A 13,487-nucleotide genomic window follows, 5' to 3' on the forward strand; every position below is an offset into this window, starting at 1 on the left:
CCTCATCAATAAGTGCATCGATGACGCCGTCCCCACAGTGACCACAAGTACATACCCCAACCAGAAGCCATGGATTACAGGCAACATCTGCACTGAACTAAAGGGTAGAGCTGCCACTTTCAAGGAGTTCTAACTCTAACCCGAAAGCTTATAAGAAATCCCGCTATGTCCTCCGACGTCCCTTCAAACAGACAAAGCGTCAATGCCAGTCTAAGACTGAATCGTACTACACTGGCTCAGACGCTCGTCGGATGAGTAAGGGCTTGCAAATGATTACGGACTACAAAGGGAGGCACAGCCGCGAGCTGCCCAGTGACACAAGCTTACCATACATACTAAATAAATTATATGCTTGCTTCGAGGCAAGCAACACTGAAGCGTGCATGAGAGCATCAGCTGTTCCGGATGACTGTTTGTTCACTCTCTCTGATTTGAGTAAGACCTTTAAACATGCCAACATTCAGACAGATTACCAGGACTTGTCCTCCGAGCATGCGCAAGTGTCTTCACTGACATTTTCAACCTGTCCTTGACTGAGTCTGTAATACCAACATGTTTCAAGCAGACCACCATAGTCCCTGTGCCCAAGAACACAAAGGTAACCAGCCTAAATGACTACTGACCCGTAGCACTCACGTCTGCAGCCATGAAATGCTTTGAAAGACTGGTTATGGCTGACATCATCCCAGACACCCTAGACCCACTCCAATTCGCATACCGCCCCAACAGATCCACAGATGATACAATCTCTATTGCACTCCACACTGCCCTTTCCCACGTGGACAAAAGGAAAACCTATGTGAGAATGCTATTCATTGACTACAGCTCAGCGTTCAACACCACAATGCCCTCAAAGCTCATCACTAAGCTAAGAACCCTGGGACTAAACACCTCCCTCTGCAACTGGATCCTGGACTTCCTGACGGGCCACCCCCCAGGTGGTGAGGGTAGGTAACAACACATCTGCCATGCTGATCCTCAACACGGCGGCCCCTCAGGGGTGCGTGCTCAGTCCCCTCCTATTCTCCCTGTTCACCAATGACTGCATGGCCAAGCATGACTCCAACACCATCATTAAGTTTGCAGATGACACAACAGTGGCAGGCCTGATCACCAACAACGATGAGACAGCCTATAGGGAGGAGGTCAGAGACCTGACAACGATGAGACAGCCTATAGGGAGGAGGTCAGAGACCAGGCAGTGTGGTGCCAGGACAACAACCTCTCCCTCAATGTGATCAAGACAATGGAGATGATTGTGGACTACAGAAATGGGAAGACCGAGCAAGTTGTGGGGGAGCAGGTTGAGAGCTTCAAGTTCCTTAGTGTCCACATCACCAACAAACTGTCATGGTCTAAACACACCAAGACAGTCATGAAGAGGGCACGGCCTATTCTCCCTCAGGAGACTGAACAAATTTGGCATGGGATAGGCTGATATAAAAACATAATCCTCAGCTAGCTAGCTGGATAGGCTGATAAAAATATGTTTTCCTCAGCTAGCTAGCTGGATAGGCTAAGATACAAATGTGATCCTCAGCTAGCTAGCTGGATAAGCTAATATAAAATGTTTATTCTCAGCTAGCTAGCTGTGTAGGGTAATATAACATGTTATCCTCAGCTAGCTAGCTGGAAAGCTAGCTATCCAAAAATTAAATCCTCAGCTAGCTAGCTGTGTAGGCTAATATAAAATGGAATCCTCAGTTAGCTAGCTATATAGGGTAATATATAATGTAATCCTCAGCTAGCTAGCCTTATAGGGTAATATAAAAATGTTATCCTCAGCTAGATAGCTGTATAGGGTAATATACAATGTAATCCTCAGCTAGATAGCTGTATAGGGTAATATAAAATGTAATCCTCAGCTAGCTAGCCTTATAGGGTAATATAAAAATGTAATCCTCAGCTAGATAGCTTGATAGGCTAATATAAAATGTAATCCTCAGCTAGCTAGCCTTATAGGGTAACATACAATGTAATCCTCAGCTAGCTAGCTGGATAGGCTAATATAAACTGTAATCCTCAGCTAGCTAGCTGGATAGTGTAATATACAAATTAAATCCTCAACTAGCTAGCATCACCACTTACCAGAGAGAGAGAACCCCTGTGAGTTCTGTGACCTCATCTACACTGATCAAGTGTGTGTGTGTGTGTGTGTGTGTGTGTGTGTGTGTGTGTGTGTGTGTGTGTGTGTGTGTGTGTGTGTGTGTGTGTGTGTGTGTGTGTGTGTGTGTGTGTGTGTGTGTGTGTGTGTGTGTGTGTGGTGTGTGGTGTGTGTTTAAAAACAGTGCATCCATGTAAAACTAGGCCTGAGGTGCTGTGGCCATCTGCACTCCCCGTTCTATTGGATCTCTCCCTCCATCTGCACTCCCCATTCTCTTGGATCTCTCCCTCCATCTGCTTCTTTCATCCCAAACTGGGGTGAAGAGGGGGAAAAGAGATGGGAGTAGGAGGGAAGGAGGGAAGAGAGATGGGAGGAGGAGGGAAGGAGGGGAGGAGGGAAGAGAGATGGGAGGAGGAGGGGAGGAGGGAAGAGAGACGGCAAATTGAAATTCCATAGCAATGCCCCAACCTTCCCTTATAACACACACACACACACACACACACACACACACACACACACACACACACACACACACACACACACACACACACACACACACACACACACACACACACACACACACACACACACACACACACACACACACACACTTCCAGTCCAGTTAAAAGTCAGATTCGTCAAAAGAATTTGCACACACACACAGACACTAACACTACGTGGTTTAAAGCGGGTCCTATCCAAACAGGAAGCTGACCTTTGACCCGGCAGCAGTAAGGCCACAGCAGATTTCATTAGTCAGCTAACAGCCTAATCATCCGCTTCAGCACACCTGTAAAACTTTACTGTGTGTCAATCTCACACACACCGCTACAAGGCCTCACACACACACCACTGCACGTGTAGCTATGTGAGTCTATGTGGTAAATGATTGTAGGGTGTGTGTGTGTGTGTGTGTGTGTGTGTGTGTGTGTGTGTGTGTGTGTGTGTGTGTGTGTGTGTGTGTGTGTGTGTGTGTGTGTGTGTGTGTGTGTGTGTGTGTGTGTGTGTGTGTTTGAGTGTGAAATCATAACACGTGTCTGTATGGCTTCTGTTATAATACTGGTCAGGATTCTCATTCTACCAGCAACAGAATACTGCCCCAGTTTAGTATAGTAGTTAGTACTGCATGTCAGGGTTTAGTATAGTAGTTAGTACTGCATGTCAGGGTTTAGTATAGTAGTTAGTACTGCATGTCACAGTTTAGCATAGTAGTTAGTACGTCAGAGTTTAGTATAGTAGTTAGTACTGCATGTCAGGGTTTAGTATAGTAGTTAGTACTGCATGTCAGGGTTTAGTATAGTAGTTAGTACTGCATGTCAGGGTTTAGTATAGTAGTTAGTACTGCATGTCAGGGTTTAGTATAGTAGTTAGTACTGCATGTCAGGGTTTAGTATAGTAGTTAGTACTGCATGTCAGGGTTTAGTATAGTAGTTAGTACTGCATGTCAGGGTTTAGTATAGTAGTTAGTACTGCATGTCAGGGTTTAGTACAGTAGTTAGTATTGCATGTCAGGGTTTAGTATAGTAGTTAGTACTGCATGTCAGGGTTTAGTATAGTAGTTAGTACTGCATGTCACAGTTTAGTATAGTAGTTAGTACTGCATGTCAGGGTTTAGTATAGTAGTTAGTACTGCATGTCACAGTTTAGTATAGTAGTTAGTACTGCATGTCAGGGTTTAGTATAGTAGTTAGTACTGCATGTCACAGTTTAGTATAGTAGTTAGTACTGCATGTCAGGGTTTAGTATAGTAGTTAGTACTGCATGTCACAGTTTAGTATAGTAGTTAGTACTGCATGTCAGGGTTTAGTATAGTAGTTAGTACTGCATGTCAGGGTTTAGTATAGTAGTTAGTACTGCATGTCAGGGTTTAGTATAGTAGTTAGTACTGCATGTCAGGGTTTAGTATAGTAGTTAGTACTGCATGTCAGGGTTTAGTATAGTAGTTAGTACTGCATGTCAGGGTTTAGTATAGTAGTTAGTACTGCATGTCAGGGTTTAGTATAGTAGTTAGTACTGCATGTCAGGGTTTAGTGTAGTAGTTAGTACTGCATGTCAGGGTTTAGTATAGTAGTTAGTACTGCATGTCAGGGTTTAGTATAGTAGTTAGTACTGCATGTCAGGGTTTAGTATAGTAGTTAGTACTGCATGTCAGGGTTTAGTATAGTAGTTAGTACTGCATGTCACAGTTTAGTATAGTAGTTAGTACTGCATGTCAGGGTTTAGTATAGTAGTTAGTACTGCATGTCAGGGTTTAGTATAGTAGTTAGTACTGCATGTCAGGGTTTAGTATAGTAGTTAGTACTGCATGTCAGGGTTTAGTACAGTAGTTAGTACTGCATGTCAGGGTTTAGTATAGTAGTTAGTACTGCATGTCAGGGTTTAGTATAGTAGTTAGTACTGCATGTCAGGGTTTAGTACAGTAGTTAGTACTGCATGTCAGGGTTTAGTATAGTAGTTAGTACTGTATGCCACAGTTTAGTATAGTAGTTAGTACTGCATGTCAGGGTTTAGTATAGTAGTTAGTACTGCATGTCAGGGTTTAGTATAGTAGTTAGTACTGCATGTCAGGGTTTAGTATAGTAGTTAGTACTGCATGTCAGGGTTTAGTATAGTAGTTAGTACTGCATGTCAGGGTTTAGTATAGTAGTTAGTACTGCATGTCAGGGTTTAGTATAGTAGTTAGTACTGCATGTCAGGGTTTAGTATAGTAGTTAGTACTGCATGTCAGGGTTTAGTATAGTAGTTAGTACTGCATGTCAGGGTTTAGTATAGTAGTTAGTACTGCATGTCAGGGTTTAGTACAGTAGTTAGTACTGCATGTCAGGGTTTAGTATAGTAGTTAGTACTGCATGTCAGGGTTTAGTACAGTAGTTAGTATTGCATGTCAGGGTTTAGTATAGTAGTTAGTACTGCATGTCAGGGTTTAGTATAGTAGTTAGTACTGCATGTCACAGTTTAGTATAGTAGTTAGTACTGCATGTCAGGGTTTAGTATAGTAGTTAGTACTGCATGTCAGGGTTTAGTATAGTAGTTAGTACTGCATGTCAGGGTTTAGTACAGTAGTTAGTACTGCATGTCAGGGTTTAGTATAGTAGTTAGTACTGCATGTCAGGGTTTAGTATAGTAGTTAGTACTGCATGTCACAGTTTAGTATAGTAGTTAGTACTGCATGTCAGGGTTTAGTACAGTAGTTAGTACTGCATGTCAGGGTTTAGTATAGTAGTTAGTACTGCATGTCAGGGTTTAGTATAGTAGTTAGTACTGCATGTCAGGCTTTAGTATAGTAGTTAGTACTGCATGTCAGGGTTTAGTATAGTAGTTAGTACTGCATGTCAGGGTTTAGTACAGTAGTTAGTACTGCATGTCAGGGTTTAGTATAGTAGTTAGTACTGCATGTCAGGGTTTAGTATAGTAGTTAGTACTGCATGTCAGGGTTTAGTATAGTAGTTAGTACTGCATGTCAGGGTTTAGTATAGTAGTTAGTACTGCATGTCAGGGTTTAGTATAGTAGTTAGTACTGCATGTCAGGGTTTAGTACAGTAGTTAGTACTGCATGTCAGGGTTTAGTATAGTAGTTAGTACTGCATGTCACAGTTTAGTATAGTAGTTAGTACTGCATGTCAGGGTTTAGTATAGTAGTTAGTACTGCATGTCAGGGTTTAGTATAGTAGTTAGTACTGCATGTCAGGGTTTAGTATAGTAGTTAGTACTGCATATCAGGGTTTAGTATAGTAGTTAGTACTGCATGTCAGGGTTTAGTATAGTAGTTAGTACTGCATATCAGGGTTTAGTATAGTAGTTAGTACTGCATGTCAGGGTTTAGTATAGTAGTTAGTACTGCATGTCAGGGTTTAGTATAGTAGTTAGTACTGCATGTCAGGGTTTAGTACAGTAGTTAGTACTGCATGTCAGGGTTTAGTATAGTAGTTAGTACTGCATGTCAGGGTTTAGTATAGTAGTTAGTACTGCATGTCAGGGTTTAGTATAGTAGTTAGTACTGCATGTCAGGGTTTAGTATAGTAGTTAGTACTGCATGTCAGGGTTTAGTATAGTAGTTAGTACTGCATGTCAGGGTTTAGTATAGTAGTTAGTACTGCATGTCAGGGTGTAGTATAGTAGTTAGTACTGCATGTCAGGGTTTAGTATAGTAGTTAGTACTGCATGTCAGGGTTTAGTATAGTAGTTAGTACTGCATGTCAGGGTTTAGTATAGTAGTTAGTACTGCATGTCAGGGTTTAGTATAGTAGTTAGTACTGCATGTCAGGGTTTAGTATAGTAGTTAGTACTGCATGTCAGGGTTTAGTATAGTAGTTAGTACTGCATGTCAGGGTTTAGTTTAGTAGTTAGTACTGCATGTCAGGGTTTAGTATAGTAGTTAGTACTGCATGTCAGGGTTTAGTATAGTAGTTAGTACTGCATGTCAGGGTTTAGTATAGTAGTTAGTACTGCATGTCAGGGTTTAGTATAGTAGTTAGTACTGCATGTCAGGGTTTAGTATAGTAGTTAGTACTGCATGTCAGGGTTTAGTACAGTAGTTAGTACTGCATGTCAGGGTTTAGTACAGTAGTTAGTACTGCATGTCAGGGTTTAGTATAGTAGTTAGTACTGCATGTCAGGGTTTAGTATAGTAGTTAGTACTGCATGTCAGGGTTTAGTATAGTAGTTAGTACTGCATGTCAGGGTTTAGTATAGTAGTTAGTACTGCATGTCAGGGTTTAGTTTAGTAGTTAGTACTGCATGTCAGGGTTTAGTATAGTAGTTAGTACTGCATGTCAGGGTTTAGTATAGTAGTTAGTACTGCATGTCAGGGTTTAGTATAGTAGTTAGTACTGCATGTCAGGGTTTAGTATAGTAGTTAGTACTGCATGTCAGGGTTTAGTATAGTAGTTAGTACTGCATGTCAGGGTTTAGTATAGTAGTTAGTACTGCATGTCAGGGTTTAGTATAGTAGTTAGTACTGCATGTCAGGGTTTAGTATAGTAGTTAGTACTGCATGTCAGGGTTTAGTATAGTAGTTAGTACTGCATGTCAGGGTTTAGTATAGTAGTTAGTACTGCATGTCAGGGTTTAGTATAGTAGTTAGTACTGCATGTCAGGGTTTAGTATAGTAGTTAGTACTGCATGTCAGGGTTTAGTATAGTAGTTAGTACTGCATGTCAGGGTTTAGTATAGTAGTTAGTACTGCATGTCAGGGTTTAGTATAGTAGTTAGTACTGCATGTCAGGGTTTAGTACAGTAGTTAGTACTGCATGTCAGGGTTTAGTATAGTAGTTAGTACTGCATGTCAGGGTTTAGTACAGTAGTTAGTACTGCATGTCAGGGTTTAGTACAGTAGTTAGTACTGCATGTCAGGGTTTAGTATAGTAGTTAGTACTGCATGTCAGGGTTTAGTTTAGTAGTTAGTACTGCATGTCAGGGTTTAGTATAGTAGTTAGTACTGCATGTCAGGGTTTAGTATAGTAGTTAGTACTGCATGTCAGGGTTTAGTATAGTAGTTAGTACTGCATGTCAGGGTTTAGTATAGTTGTTAGTACTGCATGTCAGGGTTTAGTATAGTAGTTAGTACTGCATGTCAGGGTTTAGTATAGTAGTTAGTACTGCATGTCAGGGTTTAGTATAGTAGTTAGTACTGCATGTCAGGGTTTAGTACAGTAGTTAGTACTGCATGCCAGGGTTTAGTATAGTAGTTAGTACTGCATGTCACAGTTTAGTACAGTAGTTAGTACTGCATGTCAGGGTTTAGTATAGTAGTTAGTACTGCATGTCAGGGTTTAGTATAGTAGTTAGTACTGCATGTCACAGTTTAGCATAGTAGTTAGTACGTCAGAGTTTAGTATAGTAGTTAGTACTGCATGTCAGGGTTTAGTATAGTAGTTAGTACTGCATGTCAGGGTTTAGTATAGTAGTTAGTACTGCATGTCAGGGTTTAGTATAGTAGTTAGTACTGCATGTCAGGGTTTAGTATAGTAGTTAGTACTGCATGTCAGGGTTTAGTATAGTAGTTAGTACTGCATGTCAGGGTTTAGTACAGTAGTTAGTACTGCATGTCAGGGTTTAGTATAGTAGTTAGTACTGCATGTCAGGGCTTAGTATAGTAGTTAGTACTGCATGTCAGGGTTTAGTATAGTAGTTAGTACTGCATGTCAGGGTTTAGTACAGTAGTTAGTACTGCATGTCAGGGTTTAGTATAGTAGTTAGTACTGCATGTCAGGGTTTAGTATAGTAGTTAGTACTGCATGTCAGGGTTTAGTATAGTAGTTAGTACTGCATGTCAGGGTTTAGTATAGTAGTTAGTACTGCATGTCAGGGTTTAGTATAGTAGTTAGTACTGCATGTCAGGGTTTAGTATAGTAGTTAGTACTGCATGTCAGGGTTTAGTATAGTAGTTAGTACTGCATGTCAGGGTTTAGTATAGTAGTTAGTACTGCATGTCAGGGTTTAGTATAGTAGTTAGTACTGCATGTCAGGGTTTAGTATAGTAGTTAGTACTGCATGTCAGGGTTTAGTATAGTAGTTAGTACTGCATGTCAGGGTTTAGTATAGTAGTTAGTACTGCATGTCAGGGTTTAGTATAGTAGTTAGTACTGCATGTCACAGTTTAGTATAGTAGTTAGTACTGCATGTCAGGGTTTAGTATAGTAGTTAGTACTGCATGTCAGGGTTTAGTTTAGTAGTTAGTACTGCATGTCAGGGTTTAGTATAGTAGTTAGTACTGCATGTCAGGGTTTAGTATAGTAGTTAGTACTGCATGTCAGGGTTTAGTACAGTAGTTAGTACTGCATGTCAGGGTTTAGTATAGTAGTTAGTACTGCATGTCAGGGTTTAGTATAGTAGTTAGTACTGCATGTCAGGGTTTAGTACAGTAGTTAGTACTGCATGTCAGGGTTTAGTATAGTAGTTAGTACTGCATGTCAGGGTTTAGTATAGTAGTTAGTACTGCATGTCAGGGTTTAGTATAGTAGTTAGTACTGCATGTCAGGGTTTAGTATAGTAGTTAGTACTGCATGTCAGGGTTTAGTATAGTAGTTAGTACTGCATGTCAGGGTTTAGTATAGTAGTTAGTACTGCATGTCAGGGTTTAGTACAGTAGTTAGTACTGCATGTCAGGGTTTAGTATAGTAGTTAGTACTGCATGTCAGGGTTTAGTATAGTAGTTAGTACTGCATGTCAGGGTTTAGTACAGTAGTTAGTACTGCATGTCAGGGTTTAGTATAGTAGTTAGTACTGCATGTCAGGGTTTAGTATAGTAGTTAGTACTGCATGTCAGGGTTTAGTATAGTAGTTAGTACTGCATGTCAGGGTTTAGTATAGTAGTTAGTACTGCATGTCAGGGTTTAGTATAGTAGTTAGTACTGCATGTCACAGTTTAGCATAGTAGTTAGTACTGCATGTCAGGGTTTAGTATAGTAGTTAGTACTGCATGTCACAGTTTAGCATAGTAGTTAGTACGTCAGAGTTTAGTATAGTAGTTAGTACTGCATGTCAGGGTTTAGTATAGTAGTTAGTACTGCATGTCAGGGTTTAGTTTAGTAGTTAGTACTGCATGTCAGGGTTTAGTATAGTAGTTAGTACTGCATGTCAGGGTTTAGTATAGTAGTTAGTACTGCATGTCAGGGTTTAGTTTAGTAGTTAGTACTGCATGTCAGGGTTTAGTACAGTAGTTAGTACTGCATGTCAGGGTTTAGTATAGTAGTTAGTACTGCATGTCAGGGTTTAGTACAGTAGTTAGTACTGCATGTCAGGGTTTAGTACAGTAGTTAGTACTGCATGTCAGGGTTTAGTATAGTAGTTAGTACTGCATGTCAGGGTTTAGTATAGTAGTTAGTACTGCATGTCAGGGTTTAGTATAGTAGTTAGTACTGCATGTCAGGGTTTAGTATAGTAGTTAGTACTGCATGTCAGGGTTTAGTATAGTAGTTAGTACTGCATGTCCCAGTTTAGTATAGTAGTTAGTACTGCATGTCAGGGTTTAGTATAGTAGTTAGTACTGCATGTCAGGGTTTAGTATAGTAGTTAGTACTGCATGTCACAGTTTAGTATAGTAGTTAGTACTGCATGTCAGGGTTTAGTATAGTAGTTAGTACTGCATGTCAGGGTTTAGTATAGTAGTTAGTACTGCATGTCAGGGTTTAGTATAGTAGTTAGTACTGCATGTCAGGGTTTAGTATAGTAGTTAGTACTGCATGTCAGGGTTTAGTATAGTAGTTAGTACTGCATGTCAGGGTTTAGTACAGTAGTTAGTACTGCATGTCAGGGTTTAGTACAGTAGTTAGTACTGCATGTCAGGGTTTAGTATAGTAGTTAGTACTGCATGTCAGGGTTTAGTACAGTAGTTAGTACTGCATGTCAGGGTTTAGTATAGTAGTTAGTACTGCATGTCAGGGTTTAGTTTAGTAGTTAGTACTGCATGTCAGGGTTTAGTATAGTAGTTAGTACTGCATGTCAGGGTTTAGTACAGTAGTTAGTACTGCATGTCACAGTTTAGTATAGTAGTTAGTACTGCATGTCAGGGTTTAGTACAGTAGTTAGTACTGCATGTCAGGGTTTAGTATAGTAGTTAGTACTGCATGTCAGGGTTTAGTACAGTAGTTAGTACTGCATGTCAGGGTTTAGTATAGTAGTTAGTACTGCATGTCACAGTTTAGTATAGTAGTTAGTACTGCATGTCAGGGTTTAGTATAGTAGTTAGTACTGCATGTCAGGGTTTAGTATAGTAGTTAGTACTGCATGTCAGGGTTTAGTACAGTAGTTAGTACTGCATGTCAGGGTTTAGTATAGTAGTTAGTACTGCATGTCAGGGTTTAGTATAGTAGTTAGTACTGCATGTCAGGGTTTAGTATAGTAGTTAGTACTGCATGTCAGGGTTTAGTATAGTAGTTAGTACTGCATGTCAGGGTTTAGTTTAGTCGTTAGTACTGCATGTCAGGGTTTAGTATAGTAGTTAGTACTGCATGTCAGGGTTTAGTATAGTAGTTAGTACTGCATGTCACAGTTTAGTATAGTAGTTAGTACTGCATGTCAGGGTTTAGTATAGTAGTTAGTACTGCATGTCAGGGTTTAGTATAGTAGTTAGTACTGCATGTCAGGGTTTAGTACAGTAGTTAGTACTGCATGCCAGGGTTTAGTATAGTAGTTAGTACTGCATGTCACAGTTTAGCATAGTAGTTAGTACGTCAGAGTTTAGTATAGTAGTTAGTACTGCATGTCACAGTTTAGTATAGTAGTTAGTACTGCATGTCAGGGTTTAGTATAGTAGTTAGTACTGCATGTCAGGGTTTAGTATAGTAGTTAGTACTGCATGTCAGGGTTTAGTATAGTAGTTAGTACTGCATGTCAGGGTTTAGTATAGTAGTTAGTACTGCATGTCAGGGTTTAGTATAGTAGTTAGTACTGCATGTCAGGGTTTAGTATAGTAGTTAGTACTGCATGTCAGGGTTTAGTATAGTAGTTAGTACTGCATGTCAGGGTTTAGTATAGTAGTTAGTACTGCATGTCAGGGTTTAGTATAGTAGTTAGTACTGCATGTCACAGTTTAGTATAGTAGTTAGTACTGCATGTCAGGGTTTAGTACAGTAGTTAGTACTGCATGTCAGGGTTTAGTACAGTAGTTAGTACTGCATGTCAGGGTTTAGTATAGTAGTTAGTACTGCATGTCAGGGTTTAGTATAGTAGTTAGTACTGCATGTCAGGGTTTAGAATAGTAGTTAGTACTGCATGTCAGGGTTTAGTATAGTAGTTAGTACTGCATGTCAGGGTTTAGTATAGTAGTTAGTACTGCATGTCAGGGTTTAGTATAGTAGTTAGTACTGCATGTCAGGGTTTAGTATAGTAGTTAGTACTGCATGTCAGGGTTTAGTATAGTAGTTAGTACTGCATGTCAGGGTTTAGTATAGTAGTTAGTACTGCATGTCACAGTTTAGTATAGTAGTTAGTACTGCATGTCAGGGTTTAGTATAGTAGTTAGTACTGCATGTCAGGGTTTAGTATAGTAGTTAGTACTGCATGTCAGGGTTTAGTATAGTAGTTAGTACTGCATGTCAGGGTTTAGTATAGTAGTTAGTACTGCATGTCAGGGTTTAGTATAGTAGTTAGTACTGCATGTCAGGGTTTAGTATAGTAGTTAGTACTGCATGTCAGGGTTTAGTATAGTAGTTAGTACTGCATGTCAGGGTTTAGTATAGTAGTTAGTACTGCATGTCAGGGTTTAGTATAGTAGTTAGTACTGCATGTCAGGGTTTAGTATAGTAGTTAGTACTGCATGTCAGGGTTTAGTATAGTAGTTAGTACTGCATGTCAGGGTTTAGTGTAGTAGTTAGTACTGCATGTCAGGGTTTAGTATAGTAGTTAGTACTGCATGTCAGGGTTTAGTATAGTAGTTAGTACTGCATGTCAGGGTTTAGTATAGTAGTTAGTACTGCATGTCAGGGTTTAGTATAGTAGTTAGTACTGCATGTCAGGGTTTAGTATAGTAGTTAGTACTGCATGTCAGGGTTTAGTATAGTAGTTAGTACTGCATGTCAGGGTTTAGTATAGTAGTTAGTACTGCATGTCAGGGTTTAGTATAGTAGTTAGTACTGCATGTCAGGGTTTAGTATAGTAGTTAGTACTGCATGTCACAGTTTAGTATAGTAGTTAGTACTGCATGCCAGAGAAGATCAGTTAGACTTTGATGTGTGTGTGTGTCGTAGGTAAATAATGACCATCCCTAATCAGTGCTCATTTACTGTAGAGACCAGGAGAGGAGACAGGAGAGGAAAGCAAAGAAAAGAGGAGACAGGAGAGGAAAGCAAAGAAAGACAGAGAGACAGAGAGACAGACAGACAGACAGACAGACAGACAGACAGACAGACAGACAGACAGACAGACAGATAGACAGACAGACAGACAGTCATGCTCAACATGAGCTCCTGATATATTTCATGTTTTTTTGTTTTCAGAATGAGATAAACACTCTAATCGAAAAATAATTCCAGACAAGAAGTGATGAACAACAATTCTATTCATTCAGAATAGAAAAAAAAGTAACTTTGCGCCTCCAGTTAAGAAGTTTTGAGTCTAGCTAGCTACACAACAAAGACCTAGCCAGCAGGCTAACTAGCTAGCCAGAAGAAACGAGCTAGAACAAACCTAGCAAGGGGAGTTAATACAACTACATCAAACGACCAAACCGAGTGAGTAAAACAGAAAGGAGCACGGACTAACTTTAAACATATCTTCTGTTCTTTTGTGTGAGGATTTGTCACTCTTTTTGCTGTTTTTAGAACTAAATTAGCGCTAGCAGCAGATGAACAAACCGGTTGCCATGGCAACGGGGCAGCAGTAGTAGCAGAGCCCATAGGCACCATGTCCCCACTCCCCCTCAGCGCAGAATCCATTCTCTACC

Source organism: Salvelinus fontinalis, chromosome 27 (assembly GCF_029448725.1).
Source record: "Salvelinus fontinalis isolate EN_2023a chromosome 27, ASM2944872v1, whole genome shotgun sequence".
NCBI lineage: Eukaryota > Metazoa > Chordata > Actinopteri > Salmoniformes > Salmonidae > Salvelinus > Salvelinus fontinalis.